Below are 24,692 nucleotides of genomic sequence, written 5' to 3'. Positions count from 1 at the left end.
CCACCAACATACCGTGACCGCAGCGGTATACCACTTTGGGTATTATGACCCACACAGAGAAATCCACCACTATACAGACACCCACACAAGTCCACCAGCCCAAAGATCAGAGATAAACTGGCGGTACCAAAACCCACACCGTTACGCCAACAGAAATATGCCCACAGCATCATGACCCACGAATCACCGCAGCGGTCATTCAACCGTGGTAAACCATTGGCAGTACAGACAGCGGCGCTCAAAATACACACACACTAACAAAACTACCCCACATTGGACAATTCAAACTACACACACCTGACAAAAATACACGCACCACACCCACATACCCAGTCCAATATAAAACACACACCCACAATACCCAGAACCCCTTACAACAACAAAAAAAATAGCCAACTGAGAGAGAGAGAAGCCAGGAGCACCCACTGAATCTGAGCCACGTAACACCATCACCCATACACCATCCACGTACCTCACAGCACACACCCCAACACATCACCCCACAAACCCTCACACATACAACTCACACTACACCCATGGCACCACAAAGACACCCACAAAGACACCCCAGGAGCTAAGGGTCATGGTGGAGGAAATCACCCGGGTAGAGCCACAGCTATTTGGATCACAGGTAAAGCAGACGTCCATTGCTAGGAAGATGGAGCTATGGCGGAGAGTCGTGGACAGGGTCAACACTGTGGGACAGCACCCAAGAACAAGGGATGGCATCAGGAAGAGGTGGAACGGCCTACGGGGGAAGGTGCGTTCCATTATTGCAAGACACCAAGTAGCTGTACAGAGGACTGGTGGTGGACCCCCACCTCCTCCCCCACAACTAACAACATGGGAGGAGCAAGTCTTGGCGATCATGTATCCTGGGGGCCTCACAGGAGTAGCAGGAGGACTGGATTCTGGTAAGTCTAATCTTTACTACTCCCACCCCTACCTGCATGCCATCACAAACTCCTACCCTCACCCCCATTACTCCACCATGTCACATATACCCCACCATCACGACCCAACCATCCCAATACCAAGCCCTGCATGCAACACCAATGCATGGACACCCATCACAGACCTGCATGGACACCCATTAGCCATAGCATGCACACTAGTGACAATCATGTAACCAAACCAAGCTCAACTCACACAAGCCAAAACGGCCTTGCTAATAACAACCATAGAGGGAATCAAACAAATGCACAAGATGGCACAAGCAGATACAATAACACTGCATTTTCATCCCCACAGGACCCCCACTCCACATCACCGGCAAAGAGGTGCCAGAAATACCCAGTCCCCCCCAGAAGAGGCCCACAGTGATGACAGCAGATCTGCACGCCTGGATCACGATGACCAGCCTGGCCCATCAGGGACCTCTGGACAGTCGGTTACCCAGGCACAGTCCCAACCCAGCACAGAGCCTCCACCCTCAGGAAACATCACCACAGCTGGGGTCAGTGGCAGTGGGCACATGGTTCAGGGGACAGAAGCACAGGACAACAGGGAAGCTGGGAGGACTGCTGTGCGACAGGAGGAGGACAGGCCAAGGGAACCCACTCTCCATGAGGCACTTGCAAGGATCCTGGGAGCATACCACCATTCCCAGGAGACCATGGGCCAGATACTGTACAAGTTGCAGGAGACCCAGTGGCTGCAGGAGGGACAGTACCCGGGGATCAGGGAGGACCTGAAAGGCATCCCCACTACCCTGGCCACCATTGCAGGGGTGCTGGCAGTGGCACACCAACGGGCCCCTGACACTAGCCACACCGATGAACAGCCCTCCACCTCCGCAGTTGCTAGTAGACAGGAGGCCCCGCCACAGGACCAACAGGCGACCAGCACCCCACCTCCTGCAGAAGGAGAACCACCCTGCAAACTGTCCCTGTGATCCAGGCAAAAGCCAGAGAACATTGCCAAGACCCTACTAGGAAATAAGACTCACCTGATTGTCACTCTTGTGTCCCACTCTGTCACCCTGTTCACCTTGAACTGCCATTGCTCCACTTCCTATGGCCCCTTGGACAATGCACCTTTGATACAAATAGACTGAATTCTATCCTGGACTTTCCTCCATCATCAACCCAGCCTATTGCACATCCCCATTTACTTTTCAGCACTGAAATAAATAACCTTGGTACTATGGAGTCTGTCAATTATTTGAAATATGTATTATTCCAACAAACTGTAAACAGTGCAATTCAAATGTACCCTAATATTTACATAGGTATGACCTGTAGTGGGCAGCAGTAAACACACCAGGAGCCAGAGTGAGGCACAGAGATCTGAAAATAGAGATGCCAAAAGGTAGAGTAAGTGGCCATAGAAATAGGGAAATCAGGCTGCCAAGTTCAATGTGAAACACAATACTGCAATGGAAGGTGAAGTTACAGTGTCTTACCTGTGTGTCACTGGAAGTACTGTTGAATGAGTGTACTTCAGTTGTCGACATCTTCTTCCTCTGCGTCCTCTTCATCACTATGCACAGGCTCCGCCACTGCCACAGGACCATCTCCAGGCTCATCCTCCTGCAGAAAAGGCACCTGGTGTCTTAAGGCCAGGTTGTGCAACATGCAACATGCAACAATGATATGGCACACCTTTTTGGGTGAGTAGTACAGGGATCCATCTGTCAGATGGAGGCACCGGAATCTGGCCTTCACGAGGCCAAACGTACTCTCAATGATCCTCCTAGTTCAGCCATGTGCCTCATTGTAATGTTCCTCTGCCCTTGTCCTGGCATTCCTCACTGGGGTCAGTAGCCATGAGAGGTTGGGATAACCAGAGTCACCTGTAAATATCGAGGGATACCTGTTAGCCACACACTCACCCATAGGGCCAAACCCACACCCATATACCTACATCAACTGGGTGGGGGACCATGGGCTCACCTATTAGCCACACCCGGTGCCTCTGGAGTTCAGACATCACATGTGGAATGCTGCTATTCCTCAAGATAAAGGCATTGTGCACAGAGCCAGGATACTTGGCATTGACATGGGAGATGTACTGGTCCGCCAAACATACAATCTGCACATTCAGAGAGTGAAAAACATTTCTATTCCTGAACACTTGTTCATTTCTCCGCCGGGAGACAAATGCAATATGTGTACCATCAATGGCACCAATGATGTTCGGGATATGACCCAGGGCATAAAAGTCAGCCTTCACTGTGGCCAAATCCTCCACCTTGGGGAATACGATGTAGCTGCCATGTGTTTCAGCAATGCAGGAAACACTCTGGTAAGCACGTTTGAGAACATTGGCTGAGACATCCCTGATGCCATGGCCACTGTCGCTTGGAAGGAACCACTTGCCAGGGAATGGAGCACTGACAGGACCTGTACTAGAGGGGGGATACTGTGGGGTGGTGGATAGATGAAATCAGGTCTGGCTCCAATTGGGCACACAGCTCTTGGATTGTGGCCCTATCAAGTCTGTAGGTCAGGATAATGTGCCTGTCCTCCATTGTCGCCAGGTCCACCAGGGGTCTGTACACAGGGGGATGTCTCCAACTCCTATTCTTCCTCAGCGGTTGAACTCTAGGGTCATAAGGGGGTGACTACAGATTCTGAATTATGACTTTGCAGGTGTTAAGGTTTTACCTGGGTGGGGGATGTGGGTGCCTTTAGGCCAGGGCGAACATGGCAGGGTAGGTCCCATGTTGGGCAGGCTCTGAAGCACTCCAACACCAATAGTGTTAGTGGGCATCTACTACTGGGCAGGGTCCTGTGGGTTTCAGGTGTGCAGCTAATGGCGTTAGACATTTTACCCCATGGCCTGGTGACTAGCATTGTAACTGGTAGTTCATGACCTTTTGCATAGGGCTGTTCCCTGTGTGTTGCGTACGACAGCGGTAGTGTTGTTGCTCGCATTGACCAAGTGTATCCTCTGTCTCCCCACCCTTTTTGTTTTGTCACCCTGTCCTTGTGTGCATTAGCATCATCTGGCGGAGGAGCAGAGGCACCGGTGACGGACGGAGCTGCATCCCACATGGGCCTGGAGGCCGAATCCACCGACGGTGAGGGCAACAGTGGGACGGAGGGAGAGGGGAGCACCACGACGGAGACAGGAGGGAACACAACCAACAGCGACTTCTCCTCCGATGGAAGCTCCCTGGCGGTGGTTGTCACCTCTGTGCCCACCCCAACAACAGGTACAGCCACCACCCTGTACAAGCACCGCCCTCCCAGCAGCCCCTCAGCGTGTTTCCCGTGCCTGTTCATCCGGGAGGGTGGGCATCTCCTTCACCCCAGGCACCTCAGGCCCTGCCCCAGTCAGCCCTGCTGCCCTCAATGAGGAAGCTATTGACCTCCTGAGATCCCTCACTGTTAGGCAGTCAACCATACTGAATGCCATCCAGGGTGTAGCAGGGCATTTGCAACAAACAAATGCATACCTGGACGGCATACACTCTGGTGTGGTGGCCCAACAGAGAGCATTCCATGCTCTGGCCTCCGCACTGATGGCAGCCATTGTCCCTGACTCCACCCTCCACCCTCCAACTTACTCTACCCAGTCCCAATCCCCTCAACCCCAGCCTATCCCAAGCACACCGTCAGACCAGCAATCACCCAAATCAACACACAGAAGTGGCTCAGGCAAACACAAGCACCACACTTAATCTCACAGGCACTCACACAAGCACCATCCACATGCAGACACATCAACATCCACTGCCTCCACTGTGTCCCCCTCCTCCTCCTCGTCCACCTCCCTCCCAGTAGCATCTCCACTCATACATGGATGCACATCATCGTCATCCACTATCTCCATCACCAGCACGCCTATCACTACACGCCCCTCACTGGCAGTCACCACACCCACATCCATGCACACATCCCTGGTGTCCTCTCCCACTGTGTCTGTGACCCCTCCTCCCAAAATACACAAACGCAAGCACACACCCACGCAACAAGCATACACCGCGCTACAGCATCCAGCCCATTCACCTGCACCCAAACACAGCAGACTGACACCTCCTACAACCACTCTCTCTCCCTCCACTCCCAAACCTTCACCCTTTTCCCGACCCAATGTCCCTAAGAAGCTTTTCCTCACCAACATTGACCTTTTCCCTACCCCTCCCTGCCGTCCTGTACCTCGGGCCTGGGTAGCCAGAACCCAGCCCAGCACCTCAGCCACCCAGTCCACGGCCACTGTGGTTTCTGCAGCTGTGAGAGGCTCCAAGGAGGCACCCGTCAGCCCAGCTAGTGTGCAGCAAGCCCAAGTCAAAGGATACAGATGGCAGAAGCAAGGAGGCACCATTTGCCAAGGGCAGGAAGGGTCACAGAACACCAGCCATGGCACTTCAGCCGTCAGAGGCTGCAAGTGAAGGCCTGGAGGCTATCACAATTGCCAGTACCACCATCTGCACCGCATCCAGCACCGCCACCTGCACCGTTGCCAGCACCACCACCTGCCCCACCGCAAGGAGCACCACTGCCAGCAGCAGCCCCAGTGGGTAGCTGTCCGAGGCTGCAGGTGAAGGCCCGGAGGCTACCACCACAACTGCCAGCACCGCCACCTGTAGCGCAACTGGCATACACTGAGCAGCCATCACCACCGGAGAGCAGTGTGTAGTGGTGACTACATGGGCTGCAGTGCGTCCTGGCCTCTGCAGAAGCTGTCGTTGTGACACCCAGGTGAGAGACTGTGACCTTGCACTCCAAAACATCTGCATCACAGGGCGCAATGCCCCCTCCAGACCCAGTGGAAGAAGGTATCCACTCAGCCCCTTCTTGCCCGAATGAAGCACACTGATCACACGGCCCCCTCAAGACCCAGTGGAAGAAGGCATCCACTTAGCCCCTCCTTGCCAGGATGAAGCACATTGGGCACAAGGCCCCCTCCAGAACCAGTGGAGAAGCCATCCACTTGAGAGACTGTGGCCTTGCACTCCCCAGGACCAAGTAGTGGGCAAACCACCCACTTGAGAGACTTGAGAGACTGAGGCTTTGCACTCCCCAGGACCAAGCAGTGGGCAAACCACCCACTTGAGAGACTGTGGCCTTGCACTCCCCAGGACCAAGCAGTGGGCAAATCACCCACTTAAGAGACTGCGTCTTTGCACTCCCCAGGACCAAGCAGTGGGCAAACCACCCACTTGAGAGACTGTGACCTTGCACTCCCCAGGACAAAGCAGTGGGCAAACCACACACTGGAGAGACTTGAGAGACTGTGGCTTTGCAGTCCCCAGGACCAAGCAGTGGGCAAACCACCCACTTGAGAGACTGTGGCTTTGTACTCCCCAGGACCACGCAGTGGGCAAACTACCCACTTCAGAGACTGTGGCTTTGCACTCCCCAGGACCAAGCAGTGGGCATGGAGCCCCCTCCAGGAGCAGTGGCGTTGTCCCATCTTCTGGCTGAGGTGCCTCCCCCTCTCCCCGTCCCCCTGAAGTATCTGTGTGTTTTGGACATGATGCCCCTGCAGTGTTCTCTCTGAATTGAGGCAGGAGTCAAGTGTGGCCTTGGACTATGTGGTTTGGCCCAGTGGGCCACAGACAATTTTTGAGTGGGCATTGTCCTGCCTTTTGCATATACTGTATATATTGTACATACTGTTTTATCTTTATGAACGTATTTCTACATATTACTGATATTACACTACATTCCTTTTGTCCTTGCATTATTCCAGAGAGGTACGGGGTATATATGTAATGTTGTTGCATGAGCTTATGTGTATGGTGTTGGGGGTGTTGAGTGTTGCATGTGTGTCACTCTCTTTTGCCTCCCCCCTCCCTTGTGTGCTACGTGTCGTACTCACTGTGGTCGTCGGTGCCGGCGTTCATGTTCCTGGTATAGGAGAAGATACACCAGCATGGGGAACACCTGCAGCTCAGGCTCCATGGCGTCCTGGTTCTTCCTTGAGTATTGAGGGGTGAGTGGTTTCCCTTCTGTGTTCTGTTTCCACCGTGCTTTTGATGGCGTTGGTACTGCCCAGGGAAAGCTGGCAGATGGGTATGTTGTAATGCAGTGGGCGGTACATTGTCTTCCTCCTGGCTGTTGGTGGTTACTGCTGCGGTGTTTGTTGCTACCGCCGTGGCGGTCGGAGTGTTAAAGTGGCTGTCTGTGTTGGTGGTTTCCGCCTTGGTCATGATTCCATTTTTTTACCACCAGCTTGTTGGCGGTGTTACCGCTGCTTTATCTCCGACCGCCAGGGTTGTAATGAGGGTAATAATTTCTTAGTACAGCCTTTGATTAGTGGTTAAGTGAAACATTAAGCCTTTACCAAAGTAGCTGATTCTTCATTGACATCCATAAGTGCTTGTTTCATCTTTTGCAAACATTCAGCAGCAGATGAAACAATGGGATCACTAAGCTTATTTTACTCACCCTTTTCTGACATCTTGTGTCATAATCTCAAAAGAGATTAGCATTTGGAACCAGTACATCATAAACCCCTATTTGTCCACCTCCAGTGTCATGGTTTCGGCAGTTGCATCATTTCTCTGTTGAATTTACGTGTCACACTCATGCATTGTAACATGTAGTAAGTTCTGTTCCATTGTGTCAGCACCTTCCTTATAAGGGTTTTTTGTGGGCACTTTTTTAGCATGCTGAATGATCCTCAACTGCTTCCAGGCTTTGAAAGAATAAATAAAATCAGTGTAAAGACTTAAACAGTTGACAATGTTATGTTTGAGGAAGCCCTGCATAGTTAGTTTGATCTAAACACAGGACTTACTGGTATCCAGCATGAACCATGGCTTTGAAAATATTACTGCCATTGTCAGTGCCAAAGTATCATTGCAGAGACCTCTGGGTTGAAAACATTCATAGACTTTAGCAATAAGTTAATCCTAGATGATGTCAGCTGTATGCAATTTTTTTATAGCGAATGTCACAACTTTTGCATGTAGCCTAATGCCCCAAAAAGGATAATCAGCGATGAGACCGGCAGTTAACCATTGGTTGACTCGCTTGAAGGAGACTCACTGTACAGTGATGCACATGTAATCGTTTGCTTGACAACTGGTCCACATGTACGTCATGAGGTGGATGGAATGATCATCACTCTTCTTCATATCATTGCCAAACAAAGTATGTTCAATTTGGAACCTTCCATTTTAGGCTGAGAGTCTACACAAATTCAACAACAGATATGAGGAGAGCTGTTCGTTGATGGCTTTTTCAAATACTTTGGCCAAGAAAGGGAGCAGGAAGATCAGTCAGTTGTAGTTGAGTTTGCTGGGGTCTGTCAAAGGTTTCTTTAGGAGGGCATTGACTCCTTCATGTTTCCAGTCCTCATGGAAGGTGACTGTGGCAAGAGACTTGTTGAACAAAATAGTGAGTATGTTGCTGAATCTGGCTTTGCATAGGTTGAAGATGCGCTGAGGGCATGGGTCAATTGGGGCCCTTGGGTGGACCGAATTCATGATGGAGGCAGTGTCCTGTGTGTCGAGCTGGCTCTATTGGGTCAGTCAGATGTCTGTGGTGGTAGCAGGGTCATTTTGTTTCTAGAAGAAGTCAGTGGCCTTGAGCTGGAGTTGGACATTTCTGTGGCTGTTGATATTCTTGTGGGAGAAGTTTGCAAGGTTGTTTCATAGTTCTTGTGAGGGGGTCATGTTTTTTTGTTGCGGCTAATGGGTTGGATAATTCTTTGCTGTTATTGAGTTTTTCTTTGATTCTCTCAACTCTATGTGTTAGAGGTTGAAGGCTGTCTTGAAGGAAGTCTCGTCAGTTGTGTCTTTGCTGGTGTGCCATATCCTTTCCAGTTATTTACAGTGTTGTTTAAGGATTCTGAGGATTTCAATGTAGCAGATATCCTGCTTGGTGGACCCTATATGGGTGTTGTTGCTGATGGAAGGGACTTTGTTGGAGCAGTTGGTGAATCAATTTTTGAACTGTTGAAGTTTCTGATGTTCTAGTCTAGGCGGTTGGAGGGGAATAGGTGGGTGTTGTTTACGGCACTGGACATACTCAGGGCAGAGGTCCATGAGCTGGTGATGTACCCCTTCATCAGCCTATAAGAGAATCACAATATTCTATCGCCTCAACCTTGGTGTGTCCTGGGCCTTTGCCTCTAGTGGGCTGAGTTGTCAATTTAATTAGTACATAAGATAAAATAATAAAAAAAGAACACAATCCTTGCACACACCTCTAGCCAAGTCAAAGTTGCTTGTACATTTCTGTCCTGAATTTAGCAGTAAGATCCAAATGGATATACCACAAGAAATCTAAAATATCATTGCTAACTTCCATAACAGTAAAAATGGACCAAAGCTTGACCTGTTGTCAAAGTCAAAGGCAGAGCTGAGGTCCATGAATGCTAGATGAAACAGCCTACTGTAGCCACAGTGTATTTACTGATTACCACATTTAAGTTCAAACACTACTTGGTTGCCCCAAACCAGATCTGAACCATATTGAGTGTCCATCAGGACATATTTTCAGAAGCCCAAGCCTGGATTTTTTTTCATAATAATCTCCCAGAGATTTTCACAAGAATTTGTGACCATAGGTGCCTTTAGATCAGTATTATGTTTAAAAAGGAAACCGTTCCTATTCTTACACTCTTTCATTACAATTAAATATCGTCTCCCAATCATCTATGATACCCTACTAATGATCCAAATCATACACACCATGCATCTCCACAAGCATGACACCCCAACACATCAACAGAAGGTCAGAGTAGCTTAAATAAGGTATTCCACAAGGGTTATTTAATCCATGATACAAATGTACCCAACCATTACCAGGTATCCTCTGACGTATGTGGGATAGACATCACATTATTAATTTCTTCACTGATTCCCAGTGGTTTTCCATCATCCATCGTTTTCCCCGGGCAAATTTCACCAAGTTTTGACTTGCAATGTCCATAATAGAAAATGTAGGTGTTCTGGCTTAATTCATCCAGCTACAGGAGTTTCCTTCTTGCTTGTATTGAGGATCTGAGTTGAATAAATGGAACAAAGTGGATTGAAGCCTGTTTACGGTCTGGCTTAACAGTGAAGCTGTCACCAACCATTTATATGTGAATCACTGAGGACAGTTGGGCTTTGGCTCCACCCACATGTTGGGAGCCATGAGTACATCATTTGATTATGTTGAAATTGTGTGCAAGACTCCTTCTTTGCCTTATGCATTGCCCAAAACCAACCAATCACACACATCTACCAGAACTGGCAGCCATTCAATTTGTGGTTCTATAAAGAAGTCACATATTTTTCAAGATTGGTTATGCAGAGTAGTAAAATACCCTTTTTGCATGACCATCTCCATTTATTTGGACTGATGCTGCTGTCAGGGTCGGAGAGGCTGTGTTGCGATATCAGCCCCAGTAACAAAAGCAGCAGTTATTTGCACTTGCACCCCCCTTCCTCGGGACTTGTTTGACAAAGGTGCCAGGGCTGCTTTGGGTTACCGGTCCAGGCCTGGCTGCTGGTTTTTGACTGTGTGTCCTGGGACTCTGCTAACTAGGCCCTGGTGCATTTGCTTTGATCCATAAAACATGCTGTAATTGTTTGTACTCATCATTGTCACATTAAACAAACCTATGAATGTGTTTAAAGTATGTTAAAATGTGTGCTAAATAATACTAGTGGATTGTAACACAAATTGTGTCACCACTAAAGTGACAATGCAAAACAAGAACACAGGAAGCCAAGAGTAAGCTGGCTGCACAGGTTTAAACTGTACATTGAAATTGTCAAAATACCCCTTTTGACAGGCTAAACCCTATTAATATTAATAAGTCATCCTAAGTAGGTCTTAAAAAATGCCCATAAGGCAGGGTGAAAAGTATTTAAAAAGTAAGATATGTACTTAAGTTTTACATTTCCTGGCAGTGAAAAGTCCCTAATAACTGTTTTCACAGCTGTTCCCCAGGACAACATTGGGATACTTAATGGAAGTTAAGAAAACTGTGTCTGCCTAGGAACCAAATAAAAAGGTAATTCTTTGACCTATTCAAATACGTATTACAAATCCAAATCATTAGTAAATTCAGATTTGTAACAAATATTTTACAAAACTCCTTTTTAAAAAGTTATGTTTAGCTTGCCTAAATCCTCTAAAAAAATATTTGACTGAGCTTCTAGCTGTCATACACAAGCTAAATAGCTACTTGATTAGCTGTGAGTTGGATTCCAACTCAGAGACAAAGGCTTTGGATGTGGGGGAAAAAGTGACCTTCCCTTGCCAGGATGGCTTGGGACTTTGCACAGCTGGTTGCATATCTTCAAACAACATTGGTCCTATCACTGGAAAATGTAGCTCACACATTGGTCTGCATGTTCACTGTCTAAGTAGCCAGTCAAGCACTGATCCAAGTGGGAGAAGAGCTGCCCTCAAAACTGGTATTGAGTAACCACAGGGGAGAGGTGGCTAAGTCATTTCTCGGGCCACCCCTCTAAAATTAGTGCAGGACCTCTGCACAAAGTAGAAAAACGTATGCTATGTTGTAGTTAGATAGAGAGGGGCACTGTGGGATTATTTGTAGTAAGACAGACAAGAAGTGCTGTAAAGATTTGGGGGGATACCCTAGGAACTTTTTCCCTATTGGTCAAGGAGGGGGCTAGAGTCACCCACTCCAGCAGTCTAATACGCAGAAATATGGTACTTCTGGGCCCCTCTCAGTGCACTACTGGCCCTACTACTGCACGTGCTGTTGAGACCTGTTAGGAGAACCTTAAGGGCTGGACCTGCTTCCACTTTTACCCAGGACAAAGACATGGATTCCAGGGGTCAGGTTGCTGACCTTCTGTTAGGCTATAGGATTATAAAAGCGGTAAGAGAGTCCCTTTCCTGATGGACCCCAGCTGACCAGCTTCAAGTGGACCACCCTGGTCACTGCGGGAGGCTTCTGATGGAGTGAGTCCTAACTCCACAAGATGTGACCCTAGGCCCTGGACACGTGGCTGGCATTAGAGTGTTTCCCTACTGTTATCAAAGTTCTACCAATCTTCTACCTGGAGATCCAACGGAGACTGGGGTTGCCTTTGAAGCCACAGCCGTCCATGTTGATTGACCCGTCAGCCTCAATTTGCTGGTGTGCCCTGCTAAATGAGTTCTTACTTCCTGTAAAGTTTCTAAGTCAGAACCTAGAGCACTTTGCTGGCATTGAAACTGTGTACAACTGATCGATATTGAGGCCTACAAGGGCTTGGACTACTGACTTTGCGTGCTCAGGGCTTTCCTGCCTTCATCAACGACCACACCGGACCCCTATCTTCAACAATCCTGCCCCTATCAAACCCCACTTCAGATTAAGCTTGCAGCTTGCCCCATCAAGGACTATTTTTTCTCCATAAAAGTTTGAATGTCTCTTTTTGACTGGCACCAACCTGGTCCTTGTTCATGGTCAACCTCCCACCTTACCATTGTCCTGCGCTTTTTGGTGCTATTTTTAGTTAAACCCATATCAATGGTTTCCCTTATGTAAATTTTGTCAATTTGATGCCGTTTTGCGCATTGAAGTGGTCTATATTTTCATAAATTGAAGAGGGATTTTCATGGTGTTGTATTCCCGACTTTTACCTGTTTTAGCACTTCTAAATGCTTAACATATTTTTTTAAGTTAAGCCTCTCTGCCCTGTGACATATCTACCAAGAGTTGAGCTTAGGTTTAAATTACTAAAACATTCACTAGACCAAACAAGAATGGTGAATTATTACTTGAAGAGGACTACCATCCACCCCAGTTAATAATTCACTTTCTCACATTCAACTCAGAGGGCTGGCCATCCAATAGCATGTCAGACTACAAGTATGTCTTTTGTACCTCTTTAATTAAGCTGCACACCTCGATTTGCTGACACTGAATTAAAAAAGTCTCCATATTGGATTGGTACATCTTCAGAGGGAATACAATTGCAGCTGATCACCTAAAAGGACTTATGCTAAAATTTTTGCACATTTCTGTAAACTGAATATGTTGTTATAAGTGCTGACACTTGTAGCATAATGATGGCCCATATTCAAGCTATGGTCACTTAAGATGATGGCATACAGTTCCTGCATTAAGTGATTGAAAACATTGACTTTATTCTGTTTTTAAGGTTTCAAGATATAAGTATGTGTATATATATATATACATATATTTGTTGCAGTTGTATATAGTGTGAACTCAGCCCAAGGGCATTGGAGCACTTTACATATGCATCAGTTACAAGGTCACATTAATTTTGTAGGCATGGGGAGACTAACCAATTTGCCCAGATTATAGAAGGTTGAGCCGACGCCGGGACTCGAAATTGGTTCTCCAGCTCCAAAGGCACATCTGCTCCCAGGCATCACTTGTCCAGTAGCAGCCAGGGTAGAAACTCTGGCATGCTCAAGAGGCCCTATACTGGATACCCACTGCCCCAGAGGGAGGGGGCTTACCCAACGACATATACAATGTGGTGTACATTCAACTGATGGAGTTCTGGGACTCTGAGAAGGAGGCGAACCCAGGGAGAGGGGGATTAGGGAACAAAGAGGTCTAGGCCACAATGAGAAAGTGAAGCAGAAGTAGAACTACAGCCAAAACACCAAGCCCCCACCCCCCCTACTTGGCCATGATCATCCGTGTGATGTAGATCTTCCTGGTAAAAGGAGTCCCCTTTTCACTCTCTTATGACCAGTGAACATTAGACTCACTTTGGGCATGTTTTCTCATGTTATGGTATTGAAGCTTCTCCTACTACCTCAGCCACCATCGTCTGAGGAGGCCATACAGGCTGCATCGACCAGTTATCACGCCTTCTATATCATCAGCAGCATCCCTATATTGAGACAAAAGATCTCAGTGCAGTGCCTAAACCCATTTTTAGTGCGAACGCTACTCAAGTCATCCCACATTTAAACATCCATTTATGTTTTCAAAATCCTCTTCAATGTTTGTTGCCTCTTTGGAAGCAAGCCATTGCCCCAATATATTGTTGAGCTAATTTGCACAAACCTTCTACTGTTTGCCCTCCCCTTGCTGGATCTATGGCGTCCCTACTAAATAGCGACTCACAGTGGTATGTTTGAATGTTTTGTGACCGGAATGTAGTCACAAAACATTTTCAGGTTACCCCCAATTTCACATTGGTGGTAACCCATTTTCAAATGGATGGGGTCCCATGGACCACTGCCTACTCTTAAAAAATTAAAGAAAACTTTTAATTTTCTTTTTAAAACACATCTTGTTTTCCTTTAAGAAAAACAGACTGTATTAAAAGAAAAAAAGATTGCTTTATTTAAAAGCACAGACATGGTGGTCGGCTGACACCAGCAGGCCACCATCTATATGATTTTTGTATTTCCCAGTGGGTAGCAAACGGAGACCTACCTCAGGAATATTAGTGAGGTAGGTCTATTTGCAACCCACTGGGAATTACAAATGAAATTCAATAGAGTTTTGAACATTAGAAGTTGTGATTTCTTAATTACAATTTGCATAGAAACTCAATTAGGAACTCACAATTCCAAATGTTTGTACATGTAGCCCTTGTTTCTTCAAAGTATATCCTCACAGCCCCTCTTTAAGACTTGTAGATAAAATGCAAACCTAGAATTGGGAACAACATAATTTCCCCCACACTGCAACATCAAACTAGAGGTGTGCAAAATGGATCCCATTTTGATTTACATTTAATACTGTGAGAAAAAACATGAGATGACATTTGCTTCAACATTTGAAGAATCTCTTTTAAGGTTTGCACCATACCATTATTGTACCCTTCCAACCCCTGAGCTGATCATCTAGCCTTGTAGAAGCAGTGATCTAGTGGCAGCATAACACCAGACAAACTGTTCGTCCAATTCTATCACCTCTCAAAAGAACTGAATATAGCACTATCTTCATAAGCCAACTAAGCTGCTTCTGTCAACATACTTCTGCAGGTTGAGCACAACTCATTTCAAAGATCACAATCTCTGCTTTTTTTAAAGCCATACTCCTGCAACCTAAGAATACCTAACCTCCTCTACCTCATCTATTAATCTCACCAATCATCTACATGTACCCAGAATAACAAATAACTCCTGATAATTTTAATTGGATCTACCACAAAGACACTGGAGTGAATGTATGAAATGGTTTACTTGAGTGCACAAGGCTACTCTAAGTAACACCATTAAAACTGGGTTTCAGAGCAGTGTGCCACCTGGTGCAAAGTGCTTCAACACCTTGTCAGAGGTTGTGTGGGCTATATAAATGCAAAACAATTATTGGAATTTGTAATACTTCCACTCTAAAGTGACTTCTCCCTGCTACCCATACTCTAAATCCACAATCCTGCTGATATCATTTTGCTTGTATAGTAATACTATTACTTCAATGTCACGCTCATAGCAGCCAATCTAAGGGCTCATAGCAGCCAGTCTAAGACTGGTCTAAGGGACCTAACATCACACCATTTTAACCTTGCTTTACAAACGTTGGGCATTCAATGATCCCCCTTTGAAAATCAGTCTCAACAGGTCTCAGGATTTACATGTTCGTAAGATAAATATCTTATTACAGGATGTGAAGTCATATGGCCTTTGACATCAATGCAGCAACAAAGAACAGGATATCAACAAATCAATAAAAACAAAATGTAGAAATGTACACTAAAGCCTCAATAAAGTAGACTTATTGCCTAGAGCAGCACTCTGTTGCATCTGAAATGGCTTCCCTAATACAAATAAGGTGTATATAAGGTGATCTTAGATACCCAGTTTGACACTGGTTTGGAGGATGAGACTATAGGAATTAGCCTCTGCGTTTTGCTGTGTCCAACAATTAATCTTGACAGCTGGTGGGTGATGTTTTCTGTACATGTTGGCAGGTGTCTGACCATCGACTGCTTTTATTGTTCAGTATTGAAACATGGGCAGAACTTAAAGATATTGGCAAAAGCTGTATCTTCTGGGATTCACAGATGAGTTCCTAGTGTCGCGTAGGCTCTCATTATTCTAATGAGATGACTGGATTTTGAGCAGCAAGATCGTGCACGGTGTGGGAGACTGAGTCTGACCCACAGTGGGTGACACCTGTCACTCCAAATCCGGGTTTTGCTCCGGCTAACTAGCAGTGCCTCATCTCTCCCAAAAGGTAGAGATGATTGGGCAGCCGAGCGCATGACATATCATACTTCTCAGGGAAGTTGTGGTCACTCAGGTCGCATCCGCTATCATATTGCCACTAGAATCAATGGACTATTTTCTACCTGAGTCATACCTGAGCAAAGGCCTGTAGTCTGCGTTAGCATCTGCAGCAAAGCATTCAGCAATCAGCATACAATCGTGGTCCCCTGGCTGGAATCTCTCTCTTAACGTGTAATGGGACCAGGAAGTGTTTTTATAATAACACAGCTATTGTGCTAAGAAAATGTCCCCATGTGTATTTTCTACGAATGTTGGAGACTAAACTTCTACCACGTTCACCGGCAATGTACCAAACTTTATCCTTAACTGAAGCACAAGGTGATCAAGAATGTCTTGTTTGAGAACACAGTGCTGGGCTAAGCAAAACAGTTAGATAGATGAAATTAAAACAAGACCGTAAAACTGGTTATTGTAAAAATAACAATGCGAAGCCAAATAAAATATATCTAGGTCAAAGTGCACAGCGGCCTAGTGTATTAAACCAACGTGCATGGAGCTATAGCTAAAGTGGCTACACAACACCAGAAGCACTCAAAATTAACTCTCTGCTGCCCAGTTTGGACTGGAGGGGTTTACTAACATGTTTCTTTATGACTGTATGCCTGATATTTGCCTTATGAGAAAGCTTGCACTCATACAGGATGCCTCAGTTGGTTATGATGATAAGCCAGTGATAACAGCTACAGGCCTAATTGGTTGCCTAAAAAAATATTTCTGTTGCCCTAGGCCTGCTCTGTTCAGTCTGAAAAGATATGATAAATGTTTTAGAACTTATATTTATTTGTGAAAAGCAAATTTTAAAATCTATACACATTTAAGGGTGGATTGTTATTTCTCAATATTAAAGCCTCATTACCAATTTGATGGTCACCAAACGACCACCATATTGGCAGTCTGTAAGACTGACGTATTATGACTTAGACAGACAGGGCCACCAAAAGACAGCCAAAAATGACAGACCGCCAGCACCACTGAGGGTGGGAAATAGGCAGTCCGACCACCAGCACCGACAGCCCGTCGACCAACCACCGACTGTATTACAAGTCAAATGTCACAGTGGCAGTAAACTATACTGGTCCCCCAATGGTGGTCCAAACCACGGCGGTTCAAGGACACGAAATTAATACACAACACCACATTGGATAGATTTTAAAACAACACAGCTGATACACATTGCCACACTCGACACACCTGCAAACGTGCTAAAAAACACGCCCTCTCACACACCATAATCCTTTGTTCTCCAATGCCAAACGCAGAAGCCAGATTGCATCCAAAAAAGAACTTCAGATTAGGCACCCTTCCAACTTTCCCTAAGCACAGATCCCACACCCTCAACACACTTCTCTTTCCAGTCACAACCATTTCCACTTCCAAAATTCATAAACTCACCGTCACCTGTTAACTTGCTCCAGCATGTCACCCCAGAAAAGTTCCCATTTCAGTGAAGACGAGTTAAGAGTCATGGTGGATGAAATCATAAGAGAAGGGCCACATTTAGTTGGAGCCCAAGTCCAAAACTCTCTATCACCAGGAAAATGGAAACATGGCTGAGGATAGTCGACAGACTGAATTCTGTAGGCCCCAACCCGCACACAAGGGATGACATCAGAAAGAGGTGCAACAACCTCAGGGAGAAGGTCGGTTCCATGGCATCCAACTGCAGATCCAGAAGACTGGCAGTGGTCCCTCCCTCCTCCCTTACAACTCACATCCTGGGAAGAGAAAGTCTTGGCCATCCTGCATCCTGAGTGCTTCACAGGAATACCTGGGGAATGGAGTCTGGTAAGTCACAACACAAAAATATCTCACCAAAATGTAATGTCATGCATGCCCACTGTTCACCTCTTGCTACCTTCACTGTCACCCCATTCATCAGCCCATTGTCCACCTGTCCAAGAACCCAGTCTGACATCTCACATATAAAGTAGACTCACCTGTGTATAGTGTGTGTAATGAAGGGATTGGAAGCACTACAATTCCTTGCAGGCACTGTTCTACAATTATGAAAACCAGAACAGTGAATCATTCTTTAAACTAACTTTTTTATCAACTCCCCATTGAAGTGTACCCACCTGAGAGGATGACATTTGTATAGTGTGTGTGTGTATTGACATGACTAAAACTCCCAGGAAGCACAGTGATAGTCACTCCACTCAGCCAGCCCAATGTCCTCTGCATCAAAGACCCTGGTCACTAAACTCCAAATTGAAGTGTCTTCACCTGGGAGGATAACAGTGACATGACTGCTAAGGCCAGGAGGCTCTATTACTGTTACTTCATTCAGCCAGCCCAGTGCCCGCTGCTCCAAAGACCATTGTTTGTCAACTCCCAATTGAAGTGGACTCACCTGGGAGGATAACATTTGTATAGTTTGTGTGATACAGGGACTGACATGACTACAACTCCCAGCAATCACTGTCACTGTAACTCCAAACACGAGAACAGTGTATCATACTCAAATGTAACATGTTTGTCAACTACACATTGACATGTACTCATCTGGGTGGATAACATTTGTATACTGTGTATAGTACAGGAACTGACCCCTGTGTCACAACTCTCTGTTGAAGTCTACTCACCTGGGAGGATAACATTTGTGCAGTGAGAGTAGGACAGGGTCTTACAGGACTGCTAAGGCCAGGAGGCTCGGTCACTGTAACTCCACTTAGCCAGCCCAGTGTACCCTGCAACACAGACCCCTGTATCACAATTTTCTGTTGAAGTCTACTCACCTAGGAAGTTAACGTGTACAGTGGGTGTAGTACAGGGAGTGACAGGGCTGCCAAGGCCGGGAGCTCTGTTTCTCCAACTCCAAACACAGGCCCAGTGTGCATTTGTTCAAATATCCTTGTTCGTTAGCTCGCAATGGAAGTGAATTCACCTGGAAGGATGACTGATGTATACTGTGAGTAGTATATAGAGTAACATGAATGTAAATCCCAGGAGGGTCAGTCCCCGTAACTTTAATCACCAGGCCAGTGTCCATATGCCATAATGTATCTGTCTGTGAACTCACAAATGAAGTTTACTCACCTGGAAGGGACCAAGGTATAGATCATGGTACACTCTGTGATGTTGCTAACCACCTAGATCCATTTTTAGCAGCTAAGCCAAGATGAAAATATTATGGACAGGAAGGACAGCTCCACCTGTGTGAAAAAAGCACAAGACCAAATGTCTCAAGAAGCATCACCTGAATGGTATTTGCAGCAGACTCATTTACAATGCACTGACCACATAATGTCTCCAAACACATACACAACAAAGTGTTGACTGCATAACAGTCAACTACGCCTTAAAAGGATCAAAGATACATTCTGCCCAGCCACTGTTTTGCCTGCACTGGTGGCAAGATGTAAGTCTATGCCCATCCTCCCAAGTGCTAATTAACTCATACATCCTGCATCTGGTTGGCTGAAATGGAATTGAAAATGTTTAGTTTCACAAATGTCATGTCAATACAATTTAAACCATGTGTACCTGGCACATAAGGAAAACCTACAAATCCGATGGGTACAGAGCCTTTGCTAAATGTCACTATCAACGATTGGAGGTAGATGTCAAAATACAACCTGTAATATTGTATCTCTCACATCAACAGGTCAAGCTGCCACTGGAGACACCAACACCACTGATGAGACTGACACTACCCCATGGATGAAACCCTCAGTGAGGACAACACTCCTGGATGTCTGGATGTTAAGGCCAGTTCTGGCCTATCAGGGCCACCTGGTCAGATGACACCAGTGAGTCTCACCATGACCACATCGAGTCCTCCAAGCCCAGTTGCATCAACATTGCAGGCAGCCATTCACCCCACAACCTGTGACCCTAAGGCAGTGACCACCATCTTGTGTCCCCCCAAGTCCCGGATCCTGAGTCAAAGCAACACACCTCCGACAATGATGGTCCTGTAACCAGTGGTAGGAGGAACCTGTGGCAAGGGCGGAGGCATGTGTGAGTAGGGTTCATGGGAGGGATGTTGTGGGCCAAGGGGGATGGTCCAGGCCAGGACACCATCAGCCTAAACTTGGAATCCTATCAATAATCCCAAGGAGTGATGGGCCAGTTACTGAGGGAAATGAATCAGCTGCAGAAGGATGTCTATCACTGTCACTGAAAATGGGAAGCCACCAACACTATCCTTGCCTGCCCATCAGGGGTGCTCAGGGAGATAAGCAGTACCCTGATCAGGGACTGTGAGCAACACCATACCCCTTCCTTGGCCAAGTAACACCATTCCCTTCAACATCAGTGGCAGTCACTGGAAGGGAAGGACCCCCTCTTCAGACACCCGTGCCTCTGTATCAGCAGAACCCCCTGCAAGCAGGTACGTCCAACCAAGAATCCAGGAGCATCGGGTGGCAAGACCCCAACCACTGCCAGCAAGTGGCCTCTTCCTGAACGAAATCCTTTGTGTGCCACATATTTACTCTGTTGACTGTTATTCAACCGCCTTCCATTTACATAGTAGTAGGGCACTGGACTTTGGACTTCAAATGTTGTGGCATCTACTAAAATGATTACATCCACCATGACCAATCTCTTCACATTCCTTTTGTGTTGCATGGCATTATTATTTCCTGCACCTATGTCAATAAACTCACCTATCAGAAAATCACTTCCTGCTTGCTTCTGTTCCACATTTTGAAATGTTGAGATGTAAGCCCATGTGATGCACATGAGGAAGACACAAGATGGTAATGGAAGGAGGGATATGTCATAGGTGGTGCCATGCTGAGTATTATTAGCAACACACTGATAGACCTACCTGATCACACCAAACATTTTATGGCTCTGTACAGCACATAGGCTGTCAAAATGTCTGGACTGTTATAACCAAGAATAGTTGAACTATAGTGGCTCAGGCTAGATATACCAAGGTATAGCCACCCACACTACAAAAGAAAGGTCTTTGTCAGACCCTGTCCTGTAGAATAGGCTAAAGGAATTGTGGATTTTGCCACCAGCTTGAGCCTTATCACATACCGAAACTAGGTCCTCCAACATAACATAAGTCATGGCACAGACAGAGGGCAGTACAACAGTCCCTGATCATAGGTCCATCCCATTATAATGACCTAGCATCTAATGGTACAACACACACCTATGTCAGTGTTATGACACAGCCACTGTGGTCTGCAATGATGAAACACCTCTACAACTACAAAGAAGTCATACAAGATCATTGTTGACACAATGTGAAGGGAGAATGCATGGATTGCACTTGATGACAACATTTCTCAATGCCATATGATCACACACATGAGACAGTTGGCCCAACACACAACATCAAACCTCTGTATTGTTCATTTCCGACTTCCGCCCACCCACTCTGCAAGCAGGTTTGGCACAGGACTCAAACACTCTAAATCTGTGATCAACTTTACCTGGATCAATCCATGTCTACTTAATATGTCAGAACAGTATCAGATACCTGTCAATGTCACAACTCTGAAATGCCCACATGAGGATGTCAGGGTTTAGGCAACTGAATAAAACCAATACATGGAGTTTAGGTTGGAAATTAATATCTATGACTGAAAGCTCATATCAAACTTCAGTTGATACACTGACATTGCAATGAGATTGACACAAACCCAGCACATAATAAACGTAGTGAAATGTTCACCTCTGTCTTAGCAAGTAGCTCTTGGCTGTTTAGTGCAAAGCGTGAGATCCCCTATCTTTTGAAAAAAAAAAACACCCTACTCCACACAACCTGACAACTTCAGTACCTCATACTGTCACAGTAATCACATCACATTACATACTTAAACTCAAGTAAAGTAGTGATTGATGAGATCTGCCCACAAGTATTCACCTTTCTCCTCTTCACTGTCATTGTCACTTGGTATTTCAAGATTCCCACCTGATGGCACTGCTAGCTCCCCCTTATCTGGGATGTATGGTATATTCCTCTGCAGGTCAATGTCGTGGAGCATGCATCAGGCCTCAATGATCTTACGTAGTTTTTCAGGTGAGTAGACCTTTTGTTTTGTTCAGACACATAAATCTGGCCTTAAAGAGCCAAAAAGCTCACTCCGAGACACGCTGTGTTCTTCCATGGGCTTCACTGAAGCAGACTTCCCCTCGCAAAGTTGGATTTCCCACTGGTGTCAACAACCATGGATGGTTTTGGTATGCAGAGTCCCCTGTGATAGAATGGTACAAATGTACAACTAGGAGTCCCTCTCATCTGATTTGTTGCAGCAGACATTGCACACACAAAAACAGGATGGATGTGACTTACCAACCAGCCATGACCTCTCTGGGTACAGTTGTGACATCTGCTGGGGGATTGCACTGTTCCACATAATGAATGCATCATCGACTGACTCCAAAAAATGGGCACAGCTTGTGAAATGGAGAGATCCCCAAAACAAACAACTTGGACATTGATGGAATTGAAGCTCTTTCTGCTTCAGTACACCAAGGCAACATGTGTACCATCAAGGGCTCCCACTGCATGTGAGATGTGTGCCAAACCATAAAAGTCAGCCTTCACATGGGTGAAATCCTCGTGTGGATGAAACCAGATATAGCTGTCAAGGTATTTCAACATTGCTAAGAGTACCTCCTTCAAAACCAGACTGACGTTGGCTGGGACATCCCAGCAGATAGGGCCACTGTATTTTGGAAAGACCCTCTGGCCAGGAAGGGCAACACTGCCATGACTTGTGTAATAGTTGTTGGATGACGCATGGGAGGCATCAGATCTGGCTCCAATTGACGACATAGATCCACAATGGTTTGCTTATTTGGATGGTAGATCTGGATGATGTGGCATTCTTCCTTGGTCTGAAGGTCTGGCAGTGGACGATAGGACATTGTCTGATCCTTCCCCTCCCTAGGTACCTATGTATCACAAGACAAGAAATTAGTATTGTCATTATCCAATGTGTCCCTTGCAACATACAGGATGCATGTCAATGATAAAAGGTAACAAGGCATTTATGAAGGTGTGGACATGATGATACACAGTACACATCACAACAGATAATCACACAGAAGTCACATTTCACCCCCTTGCTTTGCAACACATTTGTACACATCAGGTATCAGGTCATCAACATTTGTGACTTGATGTACCAAGCTTAAAAATGACCTCTCTCTGTGCCCCAATGCAAACTGCCATATGTGCCTTGCAATGTACAACAATGATTGTAGCACCTACAGGGCAGAAAAAGACAACCACTCATTACTACAAATACAAACATTTTTGAGGTGTGATGCATCATTTGGAGCCATATAACACATTTCTGTCCTCTAAAATGGCGGCTGGATGACCTACTCTACTGGACAATAGGAACCGTCCATGACCACAGGGTGGATGTCGTCATGGCGGTAGCCCATTGCAACCACAGCAGACATAGCCATAGGCTAACATTGTTGCCAGTGGTGGTCTCAGGCCAAAGGCTGTTTCCACCAGCGGTGATGGCAGTGTATGTGGCGGACATGACCGACATGTTCTGCAAAATCCCTCACTTGACTCCTGACATTGCTTCCAGCAAGACCACTACTACCTGAGCTGCTGTGTACCGCCTCTTGGAGCAATCATGCCACATCCAGTAGGTAATAGGGCCAAGCCTTTTCACCAGAGGAGTTGGAGAAGCTGGTGTCTGAGGTTCTATCCCCATATGGACAACTCTATTGCTCACCAGAGGAGCAGGTAAGTGCCTCATGTGCACATATTCTTTCTGTACTTTACCATATATATCCTCCTTACAGCCTAGATTGTGCCCATGTGTCCCAGAATGTTAACTCAAGGCCATTTAGGTACAGTCAGTGAGGCATCAATGGGCGAGTCAATGTGCATGTATTCATGTTCTAATACATTGTGGTGTGTGTTCACTGAGTGTTCCCTGATCCACCTTGTGTTGGATGCACATGACTAGTTGAGGTGACATTACAGCCATCCCCAGACATCTCTTACCTCATGGATGCTGTCAATGTGAGGCAATATGTATTTGCATGACAGTGAATGCATGTTGTATGTGTCAGTTATGTGTGAAGTGAGCAATGCATATGTTGCCATAGAGATTCCAACCGACATCTGCCTCTGCTAAACTGTTGTTTGGAAAGCATATCCTGACTCACTCTGCCCTTCAGATTGCCACACACACACTACATGCCAAATTGCTGTTGGATACATGATGTACTGTCATGCATGGAAGTTATGGGAATGGAGTTTCATGTAGGTACTGTCTGCTCAGCCTGCAAAGACCAGACCTTGTCAAATCTACCTCACAGTATGGGTCCAAGTCTAGGCTGGTGTCAAATCACTTTTGGTATGCAGCTGTGGCACTCTGCCCACTCCCTGCATCCCAGTAGATCTTGTTATTAGCCCATATCTCGGGCCTATGTCAGTATGTAGCTTATCGAGGCTCTTTTCTCCGATAAGAATGTAAATGAGTTAATTATCTGTGACTAATGTGTACTTGGCATCATTGTCAATGTGTGTCTCTGACCCTTGACAGGTCCCTGAACCACACAGCCCTGTTGCCACCTTCACACAGGTCACATATATCCTGTGTAGGCTCATTGCATTTCAGACATTTCAAAAGTACAAACAGTATGTTGTTTTCCTTGGAACCCAAGATATGTGACTCAGCA

Source organism: Pleurodeles waltl, chromosome 1_2 (genome assembly GCF_031143425.1).
Source record: "Pleurodeles waltl isolate 20211129_DDA chromosome 1_2, aPleWal1.hap1.20221129, whole genome shotgun sequence".
Classification (NCBI taxonomy): Eukaryota; Metazoa; Chordata; class Amphibia; order Caudata; family Salamandridae; genus Pleurodeles; species Pleurodeles waltl.
The sequence above is the reverse complement of the archived record's forward strand: the minus strand, read 5'-3'. Positions refer to the sequence as shown.